The following is a 25,284-nucleotide window of genomic DNA, read 5'->3' on the forward strand; positions in this document are numbered from 1 at the left end:
AAATTGGAGTGTTAGAGATGTTTTATTCAATATCTAGTTGTTACTAGATGAAGGGTTCCATTGATATAAAATTCTACAAAGAATCAGCCAAGATCTGAAAATAGACTAAAAATAAACAGCTTTTTTCTAAATAAAACAAAACAAACAAACAAAAAAGCACTTAAAGCTGCAGTTCTGGAGTTTTTGGTTGTTGTTGTTTTGGTCTTTAGCGAGCAGCATTGAACTTATTCCCTTATCCTTCTTGTTTTGGTTTTGTTTACTTTAGCAAACATCTTTAAACATCTGAAGTTGTGTTTCAGGCACCTTAGTGAATGCATGTCAAATATGCATTCTCCTTTTAGCTCTGTTTTGGTCTCCACCCATTCCTGAAAGAAATATCTAGATGCTCCACTGCGCTCATCAAGTAGCTAGCTAGCTGGTGCTATCACTCTGAGGCAAACTTTGTTTGTCTGCCATTTGGTGTTGAACAGGTAATGTACAGTTTGTTTATCACAGCTTTTTTGCTGCACAGCTGCCTGCTGCAGCTGGACTTTCTTTACCAGTAAGACTGAACCAAAACAATAGAGTTGAGGGCTGTAAAAACCAAAACAAAGATGCTAAAAGGCTCCACAAAAATGAGGAGAACTGCAGAGTTGGTGATAATTCTCTGTGGGTTCTTTTCTATAAGTAAAAGGGAAAATAGGATGCAATGCAGCATATCAAATCTGCCACCGTATTATGAATTGCTAACATTTTTATCAACTCTGTATTTGCTGCAGCTGATTTGCAATTGTAAGACAAGGTAAGGCTATTTTATTTATAAAGCACCTTTCATACACAGAGGTTATTCAAAGTGCTTTACATAATGTATTTTACCATTATAGGAGAAAAAGCATAAAACATTGAAATGGAAATTATTCATGCGGTCATAAGCAGTGGAGAAAAGAAAAAGTTATAAACCTGGATTTGAAGATAGCCAAACTTTGAAGCAAACCCTATAACTTCTAAAAAATTTACTGATTGTACTTTTACATTGCAGGAAGGGGTCTGTAGAAATGCCAAGAACAATAGACTCAAACATAAAGTGCTACCACCTAACACATCTGAATAAGTTCCTGTGATTTTTCTTTCGAGGGCTGTTCAAGGAGGAATGGTTCTCTGTTCCCGCATGCTTTCCCTCCACATGCTTCTATCCATGCTTGTTAAACACCATAGGATATCCATTAGGGTGTGCAGGCCTGTAGAGAAGCTTTGGATCTGAATTCGAGCACTACACAAGCAAAAATATCTGCTTCAGGAGGAACGGCAGGTGCTGTCCCCTGCTTCGTCTTTGAGGGTATATCCTGGGGGACTGCTGTGCTCTGATGGTAGCAGAAAAGTATAATGGACAAAAAGTATTTTACACCATCACTTCTATTGTTAAAGTGAAAGCCTTGGTATGTGTCCTCTTTGACAGCTAGACTGACAGACAGTCTTAATTTTCTTACCTCTTGACATTTTTCTCCATTCAGTTTTCTCTATAGCTCTAGCTTTCTGTAAAATGTAAAACCCTAATTTACATAAATAGTTAAACACAAAAACAGATTTGATTGATTTGACAAACACATTAGTGTTATGAGTGTACTGCATACAGTAGTTCCACTCTCCTGGGGCATACAGGAAAATCATTCCTATAATTATCTCCACTGTCATGCAGAATATGTTCACTGTAATCACCTACTTTCTTTTTTAGTCTGTCAGATTTTTATTTCTAATTAAAACCCTGATGCAAAGGATGGTAAAGAAGTTCACAAAAATCTTTTTTTTTAAAAGACAGTCCTCACTGAACACACACTGGGAATGAGTTGAAGGTAAAAGGCAAAAGAAACTAAACAGAATACCTTTAGAATCCATGTCTGAGTTAGAGAGTGTCAATCATGTCAACTGTGACAGGAGCACTTTGAAGTAAAAATACCATATTTCCTCAAATAAAAGATGGTAGTCAATTCAAAGCAGAGTCTCCCATAATGGTAGGGGGTGTGGTCGACACGAACAAATAAAGGATGGCCCCTAAAAACAGGCCGGGGGGGAAAACAAGGGTGGATAAACTCCTTGTAGATAAACTCCAGTCCACATTAGAGTTTTCAGGCAGCAGAAACTTTCCTCTCTCCTGCTGCTAGATTGTTAATTAGCCAGAAGTGCTCCAGTGATTGGTAGCCTATGAGCCTGCATATGCCGAGCCTCAGCATCAAGCCAGACTAACTGTGAGCCTCTCTAACATACAGTATTAAGGATACAACTCTGTGAATGCTATTTTGTGTTAAGGGGAAGCAAACCTCTAAATCTTATTTGAAGTACTGTATGTGGGAATAAAAAGAAAATAATGTGTGTGTGGTAATTGTAGTGTGTTTTGTGTTAATTTGTGAAACTGACCCACCTAATAGTTAATACCCGTTTGCATTTGCACACACAGCTTTGACTTTGTTGCACTGCACTTCTAATGTGTTGCTCTGTGCTACGAAAAACAGACATCAGAGAGAGAGTGAGAGAGAGACCTCTTTTAAAGGTGTTTGAATGCTAAATCATAAATATTGTTAAATCATTTTGAAAGGTTATTTAGTGATTTTCACGTCAGCATGGGTTGAAAATTGGAAAGGTTGACATTTTTGAGATGGCCTAATTAGTGCACACAGAAATTCTCCCAAACAGGCAAGCAAATTATGCTGTGTGCATCATCATGTAATGCAGAAAATATTTGTGAGAAAGAGAAGCTTTATTTTTGCTTCTTGTCTGTAAAAGGTTGAGATTTGCACATAAATTGACCATTTTATTTCTCCCACTGCAGCCCTTGCAGCCTTTATTTAATTTGTGGTCATGTTAATGAGTTCTGCTAGTATGGCACAATGTGGGACTACTTATACAGTATATTTGAATGCATATTGTCTGTTTGGGCAATGGCCTCATTTCTTGATTAGACTGCTATTCCAGCTGGAGTTTGCAGGTTATGTACATTGTTCGATTTTTGTAACCGTTTGGACTGGAGGTACAGACTGTGTTCCCTAATAAGATGGCCATAAACACTACATGCAAATGTTCTAAATCTATTTGCCTGCTAAGGTTCCCTGTATGTCAGATTTAGGCTTGTTCAGTGCAGAATGCAAAGATTGAGTCTACAAACAAGGCCAATGTTTAGTCTGAATCAAGTATATTCTCTAGCTTTGCAGATCTGTGTGATGTTGAACCTTGGGTACAGGAAGAGCAACGCAGAGTAAGAGTTGTGTCCACATTTTTGTCAGTGACCCAGTTGAGTTGGTTCTGTTGACATAACTGATGAGGACACCCCCATCATTCCACATACGTCCAAATTGGAAGTGACCTCAGGGCAGACCCAGAACACATTGTAGGGATTACATATCCTTTCTGTTCTGGGAATGCCTCGGGATGGGGAAAAAGATGTCTGTGATACCTCGCTTACTCTGATGCCACTGTGACCCTGACCCGGACAAGTGGTGGAAAATGGATGGATGGATGTGATATATATTTTACAAATGAAGCAATAGATGCCCTGGTAAATATTTGCCACACCGGGAGGTGTTATGTGTGTTTAGGTCACTCTGTTATCTTATTGAAGGTGAAAAGAATCCAGTGTGTTCAGTATTAAAACAGTGAGGTATGACACAGGGTCCACAGGCTGGTAAGTGTACACAACAGACAGCACTATCCCGCAGAGACACAGAAGTGATTTTGTTGTCTCACGAAACACTGGATAAGGTGACTAATGGAATAGAGTCCCATAAACTCACTTTTAAACCTTTGATCCCAGTCTGTGAAAACTACAATCAAAGGACAAATGAGGCCGTGCACTCCCTCACTGGACAGCTCTTTCAAATCCATTGACCTCATTTCTCCGCATTACAAAAAGAACCACCCAAAAGTGTTTGTGCCTGCACGGCACATCTCCTTGTTTTCTATGGTCACACTACAAGCAGCAGCAAAACAAAATGAGTTATCTCTGCTCTTGGAAGGCCTCTCAAAACAATTATGGAGCATACAATGTTTGTATAATGAGCAACCATAATTTACTCTTGGTATAAACACTCACAACCTTGAGTGAAAGTGAAGGCCTCTGAGACACAAAATGCAGCTGAGTTGGTGCATTAACATGGGTTGGCAAGAAATTCCTGTTCCAGTTTCTGCAATTATCTTCTTGGGTCGCTGATGCTTTCATGGTCCTCCTTTAAGCTCAGTGGAAAGTAACAGCCCTTCTGTGATAAACTATAATTAGAGTGTATTCATTCACGCTTGTTAACATTGATCATGAAGCACTCAGGATCAGGATCAGACTGCTGGTCAAAAACAAAAGCAGCAAACATCATAACATAGTGTAGGTAATGAATCCTTGAGATAACAAAGAGGGTGAACATGATACATCAGTCCAAGTGGTCTTACAAAAAGTTGTGCATGTTTCATTCAAAAGTAACACAATATTTACACTTGCAAATATGATAAAGAGAAAATACACCCATCATTTAGTTATAATGTTACATAGTGATAAATCTTTTTTTTTTCTTGTGTCCAATCTCGATTATCATCAAGCCTTAAAAGAGCTTCAGGGAGCTGACCTGACATCTTGGCACCAACAGGTGGGTCAGCTTGTCATAACAAGCTGAGGCAATTAGGCAAAAGACATCACTTTTTTTATGTTCATGTAAGCGTGTCGTCTTGCCTTGTTTTTTCCTCCTCTAAACATTGTTCGACTTAATGGCAAAAAATCCTGCATAAATGACAAGTGTGTTGTGTATCTGACTCTGTGTTGTGCTGTACAAAAGGATCACACTTCCCATGAGAATCTTTCAGCAATTTATCACAAGGCACCAAAGATGCCATCAGCATAACTTCCCTGCAATTGCAGAGAAACAAAGCATTCACAGAGTCTCTCTGTGTGTCTCCCTGAATGAAAAGAGCAAGCAAGAGAGCATGACGCATACTAACGTTACACAAAGATTAGTAAAATTCTCATGAAATAAATAAATAACCAAAATACATTTCAGACAAATATTACAACAACAGAAAAGCCATGAAGCCACATATCTAGACAAATAAAGCAGACAGAGTCTGTCCTGCATGAATGCTCTCTGTGTAATACCATGAACAGGGTCACTAAATGCTCCACACTGTTCAACATGTTGTTAACAGAACACTCTAGCATTGCAAGCTACACAGCAGCCCTGCACTACACATGCCTTGACAAGCTATTTAACAGATTCACTTATGAATAACCCTAAACGCAATTATAGTGCAGTGAAGACAATAGCTAAACATTCCTTCTGATGGGAAAGTGTAAGAATTCTTTGTGAAATCATATTTTCTCGCATGAGAAGTATATTAACAACTCTTTACACACTATAGGTATAATAAGAAATATAACATAAGATGTAAACATTTAGCCTTCCAAATAGCCTTCCAAAAAAGTCTCAGCTTAAACTATATAGGATGTACAGGGATTTATATTATATTGCCCTGTGTATGTATAACATACTCTACGACACCTGTGCACAAAAACCATCCATACAGCATTTCCATGAATGGACTCATCCTGTTTGAGTGGTGAGAATGTGCACACCTACAGTGGATAATTACATAGCTGCATTTATAAACTTTTCATTGATTACTTTTGTGAGCTTGATTTTATTATTCTTTTTATTTGCATTATCATTTTATTTCCATGTGTTTAAGTACTTTTCACTGTGTCCATTATTGTGAAGCAATTTGTAAAATCTTTTTTGATACTCAGTAAGTCCATCCATCCATCCATCTATTTTCCGATGCTTATCCAGGACTGGGGCACAGTGGCATCAGACTGAATAAGGAAACCCAAACATCCTTCACCCCAGCAATGCCCTCCAGCTCCTCCTGGAGGATCCCAAGGCATTCTCAGACCAGAAGAGATAGTGGTCCCTCCAGCATGGTCTAGGTCTGCCATGGAATCTCCTAACAGTTGGATGTGCCTGGAACACCTCCAGAGGGAAGTGTCCAGGAGGCATTCTAACAAGGTGCCCAAACTCAGTTGGTTCCTTTAGATGCAAAGGAACAGCGGTTCTATTCAGAGCCCCTCCAAGATGTCTGAGCTCCTCACCCCATCTCTAAGGCTGAGCCCAGACACCCCCCAGAGGAAACTCATTTTGGCCACTTGTATCTGTGATCTCATTCTTTCAGTCACTACCATAGACTGAAAAAAAAAAACTAGGTCACTACCCAAAGCTTGTGACCATAGGTGAGGGCTGGGATGTAGACTGACCTGCAAAATGACAGCTTTGCCTTCTGGTTCAGCTCTTTCTTCATTTAATTCCATTCATGCCTACCTCCATCCATGACTAACTGGGGGAGTGCAAAAAAGGCTGATTGAGATTTTAAAAAACACAATCATGATTGGCCATCACTAGATAAAAACCTAGTTTTTATGCCTCTAGCCTCAGTAGTTGCCTTTTTAGCTTTAGGCCATCTTTCACTGTGTTTCACTGAGAAAGTGGGACCATTAAGCAATTTGGCTGTTGATTAGTTGTGCTACTATCAGTTTTAGGACTTGATGGTGCTCCAGTGATAATTACCCCTGAGAAGAGAAGCATTTCCAAAGCTTCAAAAGACCATAATCAAAGTGAGTTATCTTTGCAAATGCAGCTATTAAAAAGAAGAAAGAAAAAAACAGAAACTGAACAATACACACACTACAAAGCAGTAGCATTTGTGTTAATTTAACTCTGAGAGGGATCTTGAAGATCCTTGAAACTTTGTGGAGACAAACAAAATGTTGCTGTGAATGTTTTGTGAAATGATCGGATGGCCTTGCTTACATTTCTTTCATCAAAAAATAGAACCCAAATTCTTCTATGTGGCTCAGCGATCTAAGCCTCCCTACTGTAGTATCAGCACTTCAAAACCGGAGGAAAACCTTATGATCGATATAAACTTCAACGTTTAGGATTTCACCAGGATTTGATGAGATGAAGTATATTTTTTACAATACTACTCATCACAAAATCTATTTAATTGATCAATTTCGATATCAGTGTGTGAACCCAACTAATTACATGCAAATTATAGTGTGTGCAGCTTTCAGTAACACATGTAAATATATGCACTGGCAATATGAAATATTCAGTGCAAATGTGTTAAATTCAAACACATAAAACGCATCAGACACAAAAATATAAAGCCCCCCAAATATTGCAATTCATCACATTCCACAATATGAAAGTCGTAGGTGGAAACATTAAACTTTGCTAGGCTCACACTCACATAGGGAGCTGCCATTCAGCAATGCATTATAATAGAAAGAGTGCCAGACCGTGGACCCATAGAGTAAATTTTGAAACGCTATTCTGATGATTGAGTATACTTTCTGTATTTTCTCTTTTTTACAGTTGACATATCAGGTGGCAAATTCAAATCAGTACATGTAACAGCACCATGGACAAGGAAAGAACAGAAATACAAAGAATGGTGCCTAGAAATTGAACACAATATACAGCACAAAACAATTACTGCCAAGCTCCCTTAAGATAGCATCTGTGTTTGGCACAGCCTCCCAGTGTTTTTTCGGTGTATGAATCCTTCACATCAGTGTATCTACAAGATTAGTACCCTGGTTAGTTCCCATATGGCCTCTGCTCGCAGGATCAGCACCTTGGACAGCGATTGTGCAGACAGTTAATAAACATGAACAGGGAGAAAAGGATGCTGTAGGCTGATTTATTTTTTTTATCTTTGAACCTTTCTGAATGTGTTCAACAAAGTAAATTATTTTTTTTTTTAAAAAAAAATAAAAAGAAAGAAAATAAAGAAATTTGCCAATAGATAAAAAATTTTAAGTGTGAAGATCTGACATTTGATTTTGGCCTAAGGGTAGCACCAGAAGATTCATCCTCTGGGTAAAGTTCATGTTGTTTGTTTGCTAAATGTTGTTTTTTACTAATGAACAAGTGGAAATGTTTGGCTTATGGCTCACATTGGAACAAACATATGAAAGTCTAACTTGTGACTGATCAACTTGATTAATCTCTTAGTCATAAAGTCAAAAATGGTTAATTGAGATGAAATGAAAGATGATAAACATAAACTTTGCAAACTGTCATATGTATCATAATAAATTTCCCTGTGATACAGAATGTGGAAATTGATCTCTCTCAGTTGTACGGCTTGGATAGAAACATCAAAATGAAATGTGACAGAAGTGGATGGAGCTCAAAGCAAGATCTTTGAAGCGTTTGGCCTTGCCGTATTGAAATAAGCAAAAAGATGTCTCATGTCAAAGTCGAACGTGTCAAAGAAGTTGTGAGAAGAATTTGGGGGCCACAGACAGTTTGATTTAATGATGCTGTAGAATCTGTGAGCTGTGTCAGTTTCATGGTCACGGTTACAGATTGTGGAAACAGATGAGATACATTCCAATTATGGTTATGAGGAAGTCTTTCTACTAATATTGCAACACTGGAGTTTAAAGGTCACATATTATCCCCCATTTCCATAAGTCAACACAGTTCATTGGGGTCTTAATAAAATGGCCCTGACATGCTTTTGTCAAAATACCACAAGGATCAAGCACCACAGCAGCCTTGTCACCCTGTTTGCACAGCCCTGTTAAGAACAACCAGTTTGAGTGCCTGTTCCTTTAAATGATAATGAGCTGCTGCTCACCTCACCCCCCTCTTCCACGCGGTGTGCTGACGCAAGTACGGCTTTGCGCTACAATTGCAACTGTTGAGCGTGAACCCAGTCAGACCCTGAGCCAGAAGAGGCTCCTGAACAAGTTCAAGCATATTTCTGAATGGTTTGTTATTTACTTTATGTCACTTCAACATTTCTTTTTGTATGTGGGTACTAAAGTCATAGTATGTTGCTGGCTGCAGTGGCTGTTTGTGTTACAGACAACCCACTATGAAGCTGCATTAGGCTTGTGTTTTGGGTGGATATACTTGAGGGTCACATAACAGCTGAATCTGTCAGTAGGCTACTTTTGGTAGCTTTGCTAGCTTGTCAGTTTGTACTGTGAGAAGGTAATCATTGCAGAAGCACAGAACACAACTGTCCTACACAGCCTGTGCCATCTGTAAGATCACATTATAATAGCTTGTTCAGCCAGTATTGGTCAGCTGGCAGTAAACATGCTAGCAGATTAGCTCGCTCAGGATAGTGCTTGTGAGGCTACCCCTGTCAGTCACGTGGGTCAGATGCTCAAGAGACTGCTGTCTTGAGCATACTACATTAAGGTTGACCATTCTTGTTTTTTATCCGTCTATCACTAGTCTCTGAAGTAGTGAAGTGAAGTAGTAAATTGCTGGAGGGCCCCTTTAATGTGTTAGATGGACAGTGTAGAAATGGATTATTGCTCAGCAGTAGTTTAAGTTTCTAGGAATGCTTTGCTTCTTTTTTCCCACCGTGAAATTTCATTACCTTTGGGATTCATTTTAACAATATGATTCCAAGGTGATGGTCTGAAGAAGTAAAGTGCAAAAAGTAACCTTTTATAGCACATTGCAAGCCTACAGGGGTCCAGGGTTTCATAGTCAATAGACAGACATCATGTCCCAAATCCACACTAAGTAGTATTAAGAAAGACATGTTGCTTAATCTTTGTATCAGTTTGACACCTGACATCTGTCATATGTATTGTATAAATATGTATGATTCGTATGTATAAAATTTAAACGTATGTTGTTGCCAAAACAAAACAGTATTCTCTGATGGTAAGGATGTACTCCATACTGTATATAATTTGTATCTATGGATTTTAGACACACTGAGAGTTCAGGTGGACTATCTTTAAATTAAACCACAGTTTTTAGATTGAGTTCAATCTCTCTGTGTTTTTATAGTATAATATTTGTCTGTTCTGTTTGGTTAGAGGCTTGTTATAGATAAGGGTTAATGAATAAATGAAAAAAGTAGCACAGAGTAAAATTGGTGCTCACACGGACTCTTCTCATCATCACACCATCATAAACCAATTTGTGGGCCCAGACAAAGTCAATTGAAAAAGCAGTTATAAGTGGAAGGTGAGGAAATAGATAGACATTGAGTTTTTTTTTTCATTGTATACTTTTTTAAAATTTTGTTTGGATATTATAACATAAAGTCTGGAGATAAATTGAATCTGGATTACTGCAGATACCAGCTTTAATTGATAAATTCCCCAGAAATTATGAAAGAAGGAAACAACCAGTCTCCACTTTTTCACCTAATTTAATCCGACTTTTTTAAAACCAAGATGATTAAACAACAGTTCTCTGTGTTAGTATCTCCTGTATGGGAATGAAATACCGACTGCAACACTGCATACATTCAGCAGAAGAGGGACTGTTCGGGGATTTAGGGTCACTGACAAGTTCTCTGTAATCTGTCCTGCAAAAAAGCAAAGAAACTGTCATATCTTGAGACCTCCATTTTGGTGGATTTGGGTGGAGTTAGCAATTGTATTATATGAATAGAATAAATGTCTGATGTAAATAAAAGCACAACACTGCAAAATAATGGACTCCCAACCAAGTAAAAGCCTGGTACTCAGTGTAGCCCGCTGAGCCATCATCATGCCCCCACCTGCATGACTAGGCTAATGTGATCATAATTGGCTTTGAATGTTCCTCTCCAGCCACTACGCACCAAGCATGCCTATTGGTTGCATTTATTTTTAAAGAAAAAGCAGCTTATCTGCAATTTGAATGGGTAATTAAATTGCTGGTAATTATGTATTGATCTGGAGCTTAAATGTTGTCAGAGGTCAGATGTTTAATCGGCCGCGATTGTCAGTCACTCGCACTGTTTATGAGGGGAAAAGAGAGGCGTTGAGGGGAGGGGGGAGGAAAGGGCTGAGAGGAAAAGGCAGAAAACTAGGGAGCAAAGAAGGTGAGAGGGAGAGAAACAGGCTGGAGAGAGAAGGAGACAGCACGATAGTAATTGCCCTAATCATTGTCATTTTCAAGTATTTTTTGTCCTCTAATCATTTTTTGTTCCATTCTGGATATCAATCCCAACAGATGCTTTCAAACTGATCATATTTTTTTCTTAATGGAGTTCTAGGTTCTTCCTGTGTTCACATGGATTTCTATAGGTGCTCTAATAAAACCAGTGTTATAGCCCCCCTCCACTCAAGAATGTGTTTGCTCATTGTTACTTCATTTGAACGTTTAAGCTTCACTGCGCAGAATGATGTAAATGTATGTATGTAAAGTAAGTATGTAAATTTGAGTTTATATTGTCTACATATGAGCATGATATGTGACATCAAAAATAGATTTGGAAGCCAATCATTGTCCAGTATACAACTTATATAAGTGTGATGTGGAAATTTGAAGCCTCCAGTGCACAAACAGTGAGAATGGACTTTTCAGAGAAGTAGGAGACATCTTGTTTACAGCAGTTAAACTTCTGAAATGAAAACATTTGCATGTTTATAGATTTTTCGATGAGGGAGAAGGAAAGATTTTTAAAGTAGGTCATTGGATTTTTGTTTTGGAAAAATCATATCAGACACAAATTATTATTCCAAGCAAATTATTTTTATGTCTTAAAAATGTCTGTATGAGATCTTTAAGGTTTACCAGAAAAGAAGCTGTGTGCATAAAGGTAGAAGTAGCTGTTGTTGGCACCACATAATCTAGGAGGTTGTGCTTGATGAATGGATGGGTCAACGAAGCGTGTGAGTTTGACACGGGAGACTACTGTTTGTTTGTTGTTTCCTACCAACAGTCAGTGAAAGCAGACACTCCTAGTAATGAATCCACAGATAACTATCACTCAACTCTGCACTTTCCCTGAGCTCTAGGAGTGTTATAGCATATTTTTCAACTGATTGTTTTAGTTTTATGGCCTGCAACTTCACTGTTTTGGTACAGTCTCTTTTTCTTCAGAAGCATGCAGCTGTTTTCAGCAAAGGTAAACCCACTGTGCGCTACTGGCCAATTACTAAACAACAAAGTTAGCTAGCGTAGAGAAGCATTTAGCAGCTTAAGAGTCAGAGAGTTGGTGGAGACCCAACAGAGCTAAAAAGAGAGTGAATATTATGAATATTCAGGTACACATCAGGTGGCCAAACATGTCTAAAATGAAAAGAAATGGTGCTGGATGTGAAACTAGGCAGCTGCTTGCTAACGTTTGCCAACTTTATAAGGTGAGGGTTGTCAATGTTGTGTTTTCAGCTTATTTCACAGCCCCCAAGCTGTCAAAAAGAATAAATTAATGCAACTTAAATATGTCTTTTTGCATAAACCTAATTTTACTCAACTTTAACTGTGTAACATATGTCTTGGACACAACTGGAGCTGAAACAATTAGTCAATTAATTGATTTGTCAATCGACAGAAAATTAATCTGCAACTATTTTGATAATCAATTAATTGTTTCAGTCATTTTTCAAACAAACATTCTGAAAACACACAACAAAACAAGTAATTAGAAGACTTTACCTTGTGTTCTGGGAATAATCAGTTAATCAAGAAAATAATCATTAGTTGCAGCCCTGCTGCTAACACAACTGCTGTTTGTTTCCAGTTTTCATACCTACAGTCAACAATGTTTTCTTTTAACCATGGCCACGATCCTTTCCTATAACCTAAGCAAAAGTAGCCTCTGAAATGCTGCCCAGAAATAAATGATGATGTGAAGCAACATGGGAATTCAGTCTGATTATCAGGCTAAACCAAACCTCAACTGTAGGTGAAGGCAGATCACTTAATGTTCATACAAATAATTTCTGTGACGATGAAATGTAATGATTTTGGAAGGCATATTGCTCTGCATAAAGGGGCACCAGAAAAGAGGAAACTCACATGGGTCATTTTGGAAAGCAATGACAAACGACATATTTTATAATTGAATTTTGAGGACTTTATTGATGGATGTTTCTAACAGTCATATGTCTGTATGGATGATAAGAGACACAATAATTTCACCTGCCACTATTACTGCTGAGGGCCTCAAATGTAAATTATGACACAGCCCGCATATTTCCTTATCTGAGGAGCACATGTGTTGATGAAGGTTTGCTGGTTTTCCACAGTACATGTGCATTTTAATAATGAGGTTTATTTCCCCTGCACCACAGCTGTTCATTAGCCATTACATTTTCTACATGCCTGACTACCATATTTCATATACAGGGATATTTGCCACTTACAGTAAAGCCACCACACAGTGCCCCGTCAGCATTCAGACCTGAGAAGGTAATTGCCAACTGCAGGAAGCAAATGAAGTTTGTTCAAAAGATGCTGAAAACATACTATTGTACTGAGCTGCAAATCAGGAGAGCTACTGAAAATCTGCTTATGTGGACAAATGTTTAAAGGGCCTATATGTAAGAATTTTAGTTTAAAACATTCAAAAATTAACTAAAATTATCAACAGAATGTCAAGAAATAGCAGTTTTGTTATGTCAAAGTTGTTGTGTTGCAGAGACATCTACTGAAATAAGCATGCTAACCACCTAGCCCCAGCCTGTCCTGTCTCATAATACTACTTTGTACCTCAAGAGGCGATAGTGAGTCACTGTAGCATCCAGCCTGCCCTCAGTCCAACATGAGAGGATTTCTTTTCAAACCTAACCTCTTCTAGGCTAGATTTATTCAAGCAAACATTAACTCAATGTTAGCACTGAATTGATATTGCTATCAGTCAAAGTTCTAGTTACTTAGTATGCTAGCTAACAGAGCATGAATAATGCACTATTTATTTAGCACTAACGTAGTGTAATGTAACAGACACCTCAACTTTCTGGTGATATGCTGCCCCCAATTGGTTTGGAGTGTGAAGTATGAATTCGTCAGGTTCCAATTCTTTCATATAGCATCTTTAATATCTAGTGTTCGCGGACAAAGTGATTATCTGAAATAGCTTGAAAAGTAGCTTTCATAGAGACTGCAGAAAGGAGGACACTTACAAGGAGGAAACTTTACATTTCAGCCTGTGGTTTCTTTCCCATAATATCTCCAAGCTATGCATGGTTAAATTTTTTGCTTTTACTCAATGTTGTTTCAACTGGATGAGCCAGGACACACATTGATGGAGCAATAACCTTAACCCTAATAATGTCTTTTGTATGAAAATCCATCCACTAAATAATGTATGTAACTTGTGAGTTTTGATCACACAGGGCTGTGTGGAAAATGCAATGCTTACTCTTAAAACAAAAACCAGGTGTGAAATTTCCTCAGATGATGGAATTTCTCCATTTTCATGCATACACTTTAATTTCAGAACCTTTTTGGATGCTTAGAGTTGGGTTCAAATGGTGGCTTTTCTTTCAGTTACATTTCCATGCAAAGTTTTGATACGCAAAAAAAAGAATATGCACTTCTCCTAAAAAGGTGTTATGTTGTCTAAAGGGGATGGGGTTAGAAGATAAAACCAGAATGACACATGCAGAGTTGTTTTTGTAACATAAACTACATGAATCACAAAGGTAATAAGCGGAAAATGTTTCCTATCACAACAAGGAAACCTCTCTTTCAGCTTAGAGTGTATAATAAGCTATTTGCAGCTAGTGATCTCGATTTTTTTAAATTGTGGATAGTTTTTTTTACAGAAGTTGGTGAGGGGGAAACTCCTGTTTGACAGCTATTACTCAATGTGTTTTTATGGCTTTTAAATGAATAATACAAATGTTTGTGAGACTTTGTGATCAATTCTAAAAGGATCAGTTTGACTCGTGGATAAAATTGAGTGACTTAGTGATAGCTGATCTAAGACTGATAACTTTGGATGGAAAATGCATCATATTTTCTATTTCATTCACAATCCCCAATGGCAGGCACAGTTTCTTTTAAGATGAGTATTTTCACATCTGACATCTGACATATGCACTGTCTGATGTCTGGTCTATCTGACGGCAAATATCCAGAATGAGGGGTTTTAATGCTCTTAACTCATGCATGCAAACACTAGGAATTTCATATATGTTTCAAGTATGACAAGAGCTTATGTGTTTTTAACCTGTGCTCAGACACATTCATTTAATTTTTAATCACTTGCATGCTAACTTTGTTTGAGTTAGCATTATGTGTCACGTAAGCTAGCTAGAGCTATGATGTCTATCAGCTTCATACAAGTTTACCTTTTAAAAACAAATTTGACTGGTTTCCAGCACGGTACATTTTTTTCTAATTGTAGAAGATGTCCCTATAAGCTATCATGACATTGAGGCTTTTCTGCCTCCAAGCTGTGTGCCCATACTGCGTGGGTAGCTTTTATCACCACCACTCTGATCTGGTAGCGTTGGTCGAGCTTTTTGCTCTCAGAGATGAGACAGAGGGTGACTGAAATCTGGATCTAGAAAGTGAGAAGAACAGCTGGGACAGATACAGTAGACTATGTGTTGACTAACAGATGGACTCTACCTACATTTCGACTGCACATTTGTAAATCACTTTTACAGCTGGGATTATTCACACACTAAATATGGCATCCTGTGCACTTACAGATACAATATTTTCTTTGCTGTGGCCTCTTTATTACTATAGTGTGCAAATAACTATGTCTGCTGCATACAGTTATGTCACTAAGGGTTGCTGCTCTACATGTACACCTTTTTCTCCCATGAACAAGCAGGGTCTCTATAAATTAAAGAGTATGGTCTTGACCTGCTCTATATGAAAAGTGTCATGAGATAACTTTTGTTGTCATTTGGCAGTATGTAAATCAATAAATCGATTATTTTCTATCATGGTGAATGACATGTCTGTCCATGTTCTGAGAATATTTTCACTTTCTCTTTTTCATGCAGCACACTGAAAAGATTAACTCCAGGTGGAAGCTGCTACCCTGTGTTGATTTCCCTTATTAAATCTATGCCAATCACAAAGGAGAACATTTAGAAAGAGGGAGTGAAACAGATCATATCAAATGATGCACCTCTGCTAGGTTTTCAGAAAAACATAAAACCCCCAGAAATACTTCAGGGACAGTTATCATTTCTTCAGAATCATTTGCATGCTACCATGGGTCTCTGTCTCTCACTCCAAAAGCAAATGAACTCATTTTCCCCAGGGATCACGTGGTCAGTGATCGGTAAATAAATCAACTGAGAAGACGGATGTCTCTCTGTCTACTCAGGGTGGCATATTGACTGATTGACTGATTTATACACTGACTGTCATCTGGTCGGTTAATTCATCATTTTGTGTCAATGACAGCGACTGCATTGCTTCAGTAATTGCTCATATGGATGAAAGAGCATGTGTGAAAGATTTATCATCGGCATAAGATAATAAAAGTGATGAGTTCACTCTTTTAGAGAGAAAAATGAATGGATGCTACTGGTGTTCCTTGACCTGGAAAAGGGAATAGTCTAGAAGTGTAGGTGAGGAACCTGTTGCCACTAACATATAATGGATTATTCCATTTCAGGCTTCCCCCATGCGGGAAATTGATTAGAGGAGGTGGTGAATGCTTAAAGCTGATTCAAAAGGCCACAATTCGACTCAGCTGCAATTAGGATTTGACATTTTTACTTTTTAAAAAGGGTGACTACAATAAATAAGTGATTTCTCCAATTTTTATTTCAAATACTGAATCAGAAATGCCTCAGAAAAAGCTGTTGAACAGAAAACAACCACAGCCACAGCAACAATAGTAAACACAGCAGTGATATACTGGCTAGGTTCTGTGTTAGTCCTTAAAGAGGAGGAGTTTTTCACTAAAATGCTGCTTGTTTAAATAAAACAGCACATGGCCTCAGTAACCAGGAGGAGTTGGGTCCAGTTGGAAGCAGCATTAGCTGCTAACACTTGCATTACTCTGTACTGCACACAACACCTTTTCATCTGAGTAGTGAGGTTTTTTTTGTCTCACTGGCTTATTGTATTTTATAAAACAATGTATAGACACAAGCTTGTGCACTACAGAAATACATTATTAAAACCTATATCAATTATTTATTTTTTTATTTGCAATTTGATACAGACTTTTGGCTGAATCTGTGTTTGTGCATCTACAATATATAATCTCTGATTGTTGTATCCATTTTTTGGTATATATCAATCACTGTTTACATCCCCACATTTTACCCTGACATTGAGCCATGCTGCTCTGATTAATAGTGGTGGAAAGTAACTTAGTCCATTTACCAAAGGACTGTACTTAAGTACAATTGTGAGGTACTTTATTACAGTATTTTATTTGAGTATTTCCATTTTATGCTACTTTATACTTCTACTCCATGACATTTCAGAGGGAAACACTTTTATTCCCTTACATTTATTTTACAGGTACACAGTAGTTGCTAATTACTTTTCAGATTATTTAATTTTACATTACAATTTCAAATTATTTCAAATGTGAAAGTTATTATAATTAGATACTACCCTAAAGTAAACAGAGTTTTTTTTAAATGAGCTCCACAGAGAAAACATTAAAATTCTGCTTACACATTAATGCAAGGGTTTCCAAAGTCTGACTCTGCGGGGCCCCCTCAGACAAATGTAGACAGTTTTGCTGCTAATATTTATGTACTTTTACTCATTAAGATTTTGAATGCAGGACATTTACCTGTAATGGAGTATTTCTGTGTTGAGGTATTACTGCTTTTACTTAAAAGTTTTTGATACTTCTTCCACTATCACCGCTGGTTAATAACTGAGAAGCAAGCATACAATGTGATTGATCAATCCATCTTTGCTGTGTGATTTAGTGCTATTATCCCTGAAGCTAGATAGTATTATATTTCATGGTGTAATAACTTCCTTTCACATGATTATGGAGGTTCACTTATTTCAAATTAAAATGGTGTAGATGCAACAGTTTGAAGTTTATTTGATGCCAATTTAAGATCAGATCATTAAACAAAGGCAAACTTGGTCCTTTACAGAATGAGACATATGAAGGTCAGTGTATGAAATGACAGTGCAAGCTAACAAACACATTAACTAGACGCTGTAATCCTTGACGACTGGGATTCTACATCATTACAGATAGATAACAATTACATCATCTTCCCATCATTCATGACCTTGTGACCATGATATGGTTGCAGTGAACAAATCAATCACTCCGAGCTAATTTTACACACTTCATGAAAGGTCATCTAACTGATTGTGGTGGTAACATGATTAACTGTGGTGACTAAATTTATCATACCTTTAATTCATTGATTTTTCTTTCTTTTTACAACTATGTACTGAAGTGATTTATTCAGGTACATCTTCCCCACAAAGGCCAGTATGTCAGCAGGTCACAAACACTGATACCCTGACAGCCAATCTGCTGTGTGCTGTAGACACAAGATCAATAGAAATGGAGTGACAAAGTGAACTCTTTCCACTTCACCTTTGATGGATTGCAACAGAGTAACGTAGGATCAGGGCCATGCATCTTCACCATAATGTTGTCATGCTGCCGTAAAAACAGGCCAAATACTGTCTGTGGTGGAACAAGGAAATCCTTCCCCATTTTCTACTGACAAGCTGTGGGAATTGAGAAGCAAATCATCAGGAGCACACTGTTCTTCTGTGGCAAATGACAAAAACATGAGAGCACCTCATAACTTTTCTCTGAGAAAGATGTAGAAAGCTGCAGATTTGGGGTGTTTCAGCCCCGATTTCTGAACTCTATGTTCTGTTTCCATAACTTACTCCATTCAACACAATTGGCCATAAGAAAAAGTAAATTGTAAGCCAATAGGAGATGAAGGACAATGACTAAAAGATCATACCATAAAAGAAAGTCTGTAAAAGTGACTTTTAAAAAGTGCATTGAAAGGTTACATTGCAGGCACTTTGCTATTCTTATCCAGTGCAAAATCCCAAAAGTTCAAGGGTGGGAAAGGTCAGAGTCTGTAAATCCCCTCACTGCGGGTATCTACTGAACGTACAAGGAAAATTAATTCAATATGAGCTACAGCTGGAAAAAAGGAAAGAAAAGCACAGTAAGATACAGCAGAAAATTACTGAGTCTCATAACAAAGAGTACAGTGACAACAGGTGGCAAACAAAAATGGAGTGAAGTCACATGTTCAGAAGGTAGAGAAGATTTTGGTTTGGGGGAAAGATCAGACTCCCCAGTCAGCTAATTTTAATAAGTTAGGTTAGTTAGTTAATTGAAATGCTACAAGTTGCAACACTTAAGTAATGCCTTTGATTAATGTGGATGATTTAGTTTGCACAATTTGTAGTGTAATTATCAAAGATAAAATCAAAAGTTGACAAAAAGATTGTTTTGTCAAGTGTTGTTTCCAAGGTAAAGGATGAACTTTCAATCTAAAATGTTAATATCTTCAGTTCCTCAACAACTGGGCAAATTCCATCTGCTGAGGAAGATCATGTGATACAATCAAAAGAGCAGCTTCTAAGCAGCTACTGTTTCCAAGGTCAAGAATGAACTGTTAATCTCACATTAAGTTTTTTTTGATGGTTTAAAATCTTCCCAATTTTCTAAACAAAGTTTCTGAAAATTAAGTTGTTCTTTCACATGAAAATCACAGCATGCAATATAAAGTATACAGCTGGCATTATTCTTCCTTTTTCTTATTTCAACAAATCTCTTCAACGGGCAAAACCAACAACGTGTTAGTCTGTCTCTCAATATTTTCTGACTTCCCTACCCTTACTGTTGCTCTCTGCAACAAGCCCATTTATTTTCACTAAAGGAGTAAACCTTTAAAAACGGATCACTATAACATAGTTTCATTTTTATAGACTAATGTAATTTCCTAAAACAGCTAGGTGCTATGGGCTTTTTTTTGGCAAACATTACTCAGACAGGAGGGAATAGTGCTTTTTCAGCTATTTTTAGCTTTGGATTTGATTTGCTACAGAGTATTTGTTTTATATTTTTATAGGATAGTGTGTGTGTGTGTGTGTGTGACTTACAATAAACTAGAGTGTGCATGCTTATGGTATTGAACATATACACTAGGATAACGTATATCAGGCCTTGGATACACAGACTTGTTAGTGGGATCAGTTTATTGTTGGTTTTGACCTCATTCTTTAGCTTTTTAAGTTACATGACTGGCGATGTAGCATGGATGTTTATTCTGAAGTAAGCTGCCTTCACAATAATATTCCCATCTGACTTAAGCATAAACAAAAGGCCAAGTTTGAAGGTCACTCCCTCTCTCTGATCTGCTTCATCTCTGCTGTCCAACTTCTCTATCCGTCCTCCATTTGTATCCCACTCAACCAACTGAAAACCATAATCACAGCTGTCTCAGCTGCCCACTTACTGATACTGCATTTATCTGTCTAACTTCCCCTTCTTTTTATTTTCTTGCCTTTGTTGCCATGGCTTTGTCATGTCTGCCGTTCAGTACATGTGAGGCAATTTATTGCCTATTGTCTTATTTACTGTCTGGTTTTGTTGTATCTTGTTTTCGTGCCCTTTAACAATTTTTCTCAAAAGCACAATTCTGTTTATTTTGATCCTGCATCCGTCTGCACAATTCTATTTTGACAGTTCAGTCTTGAGATGTGCTTTAACTAAACAAGACAGCCCTTGTCTCCAGTTCCATTTACACAAGCACACTTACAGCCTACTTACAGCACTTTTACTGTAACTTAACTGTAGCTAAAAGCCTTGTTTGGAATCATTATTGTAATGACTTCTCTATAGCTCAACAGCTATGCACAAGAGTCATAACATCTGCAGCTATGTGTCAAAGTGAAATAAGAGGTGGTGTGTTTTATGAGCCTTTTCACTATCCAGCAAGTCTCATAAAGCATTTTGAAATGAGCACAAACTGTGTTGTGTTCCTCCATCTGCAACTCCACTAAGTGAAAGCAGCTTGGGTTGGACAAGTAAAATAACTTAAAATCAGCAGCGTTGAAACTACCTGTGCATCATAATTGTGATCTACAGTGTATGAACAGCTGTAGCTATATCTTTGCTTTCCTTCTTCTTCTTCTTCTTCTTCTTCTTTTTCTTCTTCTTCTTCTTCTTCTTCTAAAAAAAGAATATTCCCTTTAGGATTATTTGAACTAATTGAAACTAATGAGACATTTTAGCCTCCAGAATGTTGCTTTAAGTGGATTTGAAAAGAGGATCTAAACACAGATCAATGGCACAGTGGGCAAGAGACGCGCAGCAGCCATGTCTCCTACTGTCTGCATCGATAGCAAACAAAGGGAAAGCAAAGAAAAGGAAAGAGCGGGGAGGGAGAGACTTTCATGGGTACTCCACCTACAAAGTCAAACAGCTACAAGACAGCTGCCAGGGATCCTTTTCTACTCAAGAACACCAACAGGAGTAAAATCCTGCCTTGTGCCAACTCCTAAAGCTCCATCAGCATATTAACTGTGACTGGAGTAAATAGAAATCAGAATCAACTGCAATTAACAGGAAAACCTCTTTAAAATATATATATTGTGTTGCACAAGTCAAATATGCCCCGGTCACTTTGCATTGTCCACTTCATATTTAATAATTTAATCTAGTTTACAACAGCTAGTGAGTGTTAATGAAGTTACAGTAAATTTTAAAAAAAAAGTTTGATAGTATAGACAAAAAAATCTTAAAAGAATGTTCTACAGTATGACTATATATTCTGTATCATATCATATCAAAATTGATGCAGCAAGAGCAGAGTTATCATCTTTTTTATTCAGTCTAAATTACCCCCAATGCAACTCAACTACCAACAGTTTGATGTGAGTTTTCAGTTTGGCATCGCCAGTAGCGGCTAATGTAGCCTGGAGCCGCTAGCCTCAAGCAGAGATGAGGAGCGGGCAATTTCACACAGCTCCCTCTGGAGCCACATAAAGCTTTATGCTACTTTTTTTCCCATATGCAGTAGTACTCTCCAAAACCTGGAAACACACTTTGATGTATAAAATGTGTAAAATTTGTAGAGTTCCCCTTTAACTCAAGGTCCACCTATTATTTTTTTCTTAGCTTTCAACTGCATCCAACTGTCTCCCTCAGTGGATGGAGTTTACCTGTCATGATACCTGTAACTGTCACTTGTCTCCATACCAAAACCTAAACCCTCATATAAAATTGGTTTATGATAGAGGTTTTCAGGATTTTATGATGTAAGAAGATGGAAAACACTAGCTAAGTAGACACATAAAGTAGCATGTATCTATTCTGTTGAGTTTCAGTAAATCTGCTATTTTCTCCAGGGAGTACTGTTACAAATAGATGTGTTGTAGTTTTAAACTTGCTAGTCATACTCACTTGTTTGTTGCGACCTCCTCTAAACACCAAGAAAGAAACCCAAAACTGAAGTCTGAAAAGTTTTCTTCAATGTTAGCCTGAGTTTAACATTGACAGTACAGTACAGACAGTAAACCATCAACATTGCTTCCTTTAGAAAAAAAGTACATCTGTGTATATTTAGCTTAAAGGTCCCTAAAGCCCATTTTCTCAGTCAACGTATTCTTATGAGCAATGAGTTCCTACATGAACACAACATTTTCAACTTAAGTTTGAACAGTTTTACTTGTTCCACATGAGAGTTTTATGTATTTGTGTTTTTGTCAGTGGTTTAAAGTGGACAGAGCTCACTCGGGAACAGTCGTACTGTGCACCGATCAGAATTTACTAATATTTAAATCAAGATGACAGTTGTGGGGTTGTTTACTTACAGTATGTTACCAGCGCTGTCAATCAAATCTGGTGAAACCACACCAGATTGTTGCTTATGTAGACATGAATATTTCATGTTATAGAGACACACTTGAGATTTGAGTTTTCTGGGGCTTGAATGGTGAATTAGTTTGAAATACAGTTGTAAGAAAGCTGGAAAATTATTATTGTGCAGCTGATTGAAATGAAGTTGGTAAATTCATGAAAACCTATAGTTTGCCAATATCAGTTTGATGTCTAGCTGTGTTAACTACAATTATGACATAAGGATGTCATTATTACTACACGTGATCTCAAAATCATGGAAGAGAAATCTATCATTTCCTGCACATTTTACCAGTATAATGCTATACTTTACTTGAGGGAGGATACAAAAATATTAAGTGATGGCAAAGTAATTATGCATTCCTGGTAAAAATCAGTATGACGCGTTATATTCACTGAGGGAGTACGTAAATACTTACTAATATGTACATAAGAGGGGAGTAATGATTAGGTTGAGAGCTATTTAGAGGCTGATTCAGTTAATCAGGGATGATTCATTAAGTGTTCAGTGTGCACAGTCAGACATGTAGGAACTCATCATTAAGCAATGACAGTGTGTGCTCAAGTAACTTATCATTATCTAATGTATAGGCCTAGTGTTTGATTCAGTTTGCCTATTCATAGGGACTACTTGTTAACTATTCATTATCAATTATTTCCCGGGTTTCCCCCTGTTCATTCACTGCTCAGGATTTATTGTTCAGTCTTTCATCAAGGTGGTGAGCTCCCCTGATTTTTGAAGGTCAAACAGAATGCAACCAGCAGTTTTGGGATTAAATAAACTGCTATAGATTGCCTCCTACAGCGGGGAACAACGCACACAATAACTTAATTTTAAAGGAGAGACAATTACTATATAAGCAAGAATGTCCACAGCCTGATAGGCTACTTTGTTGCTGTGAACGCTAAACACCGCTAAGCACACACTAATCCGTGGTCGGTCCTTAATCCCCTGCAGACAACACGGTACTCGCTGCGGACCGTGCCAAAGTGGCCCTTTACGCATAATCATCGCCTACGATCTTGCTCTAGTGTCTGTTTGCGTAAAGGCACAACAGTGCTGACTAACCTGGCTGCCTCTGCACCCTATACCTCTCCTCCCGGTGGGCTCTGTGATACTTCGTGGTGTTTGTGCCATCTAGGGTTACCCGCCGCTCCATTGCAGTCTTTCTAGCTCGGAGTCTTCGCACCGAGGGGGTCGCACCTCTCCACCTGCTCGCTCTTGGACACACAAATAACTTCAGAATGATTTAAAACAAGCACAGTACAACTTTCTTTGGATCTACTAAAACTTTCGGCTTTGGATGAGCGTTTTTGGAGCGAGGAGACAAAAAGAAGCAAACAATTACAAGGACATATTGTGTTTTCACTGACAAGTAACTATACTGCACCGCGGGGAGAAAATAGAAAAACGCCGTGCCATGTAGCAGCATTCTGTTAAAAACCCGCCTGGAAATATATAGACGAGCCCACACACCAACGAGCTAGTTATTTTTACTTGAAGGGGGAAACTACAAATATGCTGTGAAGCTCCTTGTGTCAGCTCGGCTGCCGGCAAGCGCAGGTTCCAGAGCATCTGCTGGTGAAAAATTTGTCAAGGAGAAGTGTGAGAGGAGAAGCGATATGCGGCTGGGTAGGCAGCTGGTTTCGCAGTTCGCCTCCTGGAATTAGTACATGAATGAGAAGGGAGCGGCTGTAGCCCCGAACCAGGGAAGCAGAATATACTGTAGAGCCTGCGGTGGCACACAATGGATACTTGTCCGTCTGTAAAGGTAAGAAATTGTCCTTTACATGCAAGAGTTCTGACTGCCATGCACTCGTAGACGAGATTTTTAGTTAAATATGTTGCTTTTTCTTCCATGTGTGCTGGATCTTTTAATGACATTTCACCTTCAACTCGGTTGGCTGCGAATTCTAACGCGCCGATTTGAACGCAAAATAATGTTTTCACGGGTCACCGCCAACAAGCTGTGGATTTGCGATACCTGATGGAAGGCGGTGTGTTAATGGGCTGTTGGAAGGTGGCTCATAGGCTACTCCTGGACAATTACAGGTATCCACAGAAAGTAATCTGATCGGTGAAAATCTTAAAATCTAACGGTTGTCTTTATTTATTTCATTGCTTTTTAAAATGTTTTCTATGTGGGAAAGGTTGTTGCGTTGCATTGAAATCAAGAAAGCTGCGAGCTTGTATAGTTGTGCCCGCGCATACTAATTCAGGGTGTGTATAAACGTGCGCGTTTTGTGGGTTTTGCCTATGTGTGTGTGTGTGTGTGTGCTGTCCTATTCATGTGTGTGTGAGAAAGAAAGAAAGACAGGAGGGGAGGGAGAGATTAGCCTACTCTTTCCTAAATGTTCCCTTGTGCTTCAGTAGACGTTTATTAAACTCGTACTCCCTTTAAGTTGCACGAATGGACTGCTATTTGTGTGTGCGTGTGTGTGTGTGGGCGTGTGTGTGTGTGTGAGAGAGAGAGAAAGAGGGTTATATCATATGTCCCCTCTGTGCTTACAGTTGATTGCTTTATTAAACTTGCAGTCCCTTCACGTCCTGGGAAAATATTGGCTTGTGCTGTGTGTGTGCGCGCATGTACGTGTATATATGTGTGTATGTGTGTGTGTCTGGTTAAGGGATCGATGGCCGCCATGAGGCACCATGGGCAGCAGTGTTACGCCACCACCCACTGTAATCACCACCCTCTTGTGGATTAGAAGTGG

General features: G+C 38.2%; 1 long non-coding RNA gene across 1 annotated transcript in view; it reads left to right on the top strand.

The window, feature by feature from the left end:
• Positions 1-23,666: 23,666 nt before the first annotated feature.
• Positions 23,667-25,284, top strand: part of LOC122998541 — a 97,167-nt gene continuing 95,549 nt past the window's right edge. The window contains exon 1 of the long non-coding RNA XR_006407446.1: positions 23,667-24,341. This is a non-coding gene — a long non-coding RNA (uncharacterized LOC122998541). The remainder of the gene's footprint in view (positions 24,342-25,284) is intronic.

Source organism: Thunnus albacares, chromosome 15 (assembly GCF_914725855.1).
Source record: "Thunnus albacares chromosome 15, fThuAlb1.1, whole genome shotgun sequence".
Classification (NCBI taxonomy): Eukaryota; Metazoa; Chordata; class Actinopteri; order Scombriformes; family Scombridae; genus Thunnus; species Thunnus albacares.